Below are 201 nucleotides of genomic sequence, written 5' to 3' on the forward strand. Positions count from 1 at the left end.
GGGCCAGGCACCGGGCAGGAGGAGGAGGGAGGCCCGTGTCTCCTCCCCAGGCAGCGAGTTCTGCCAGGGGACAGGAGAAACCGACCTCGAGCTTCCCTCGCCCACCGGTTCGCTTCTCAGACACGGTTTTTGAGACCTCCTGCTGCGGAAGGCTTGGGTGAGAAGGTAGCACTAGAGGAAGAGGGACTGGAAAGTCGTCTG

The sequence above is a fragment of the Chaetura pelagica genome, unplaced genomic scaffold (assembly GCF_000747805.2).
Source record: "Chaetura pelagica isolate M959 unplaced genomic scaffold, ChaPel_1.0 scaffold66, whole genome shotgun sequence".
In the NCBI taxonomy this organism is placed as follows: domain Eukaryota; kingdom Metazoa; phylum Chordata; class Aves; order Apodiformes; family Apodidae; genus Chaetura; species Chaetura pelagica.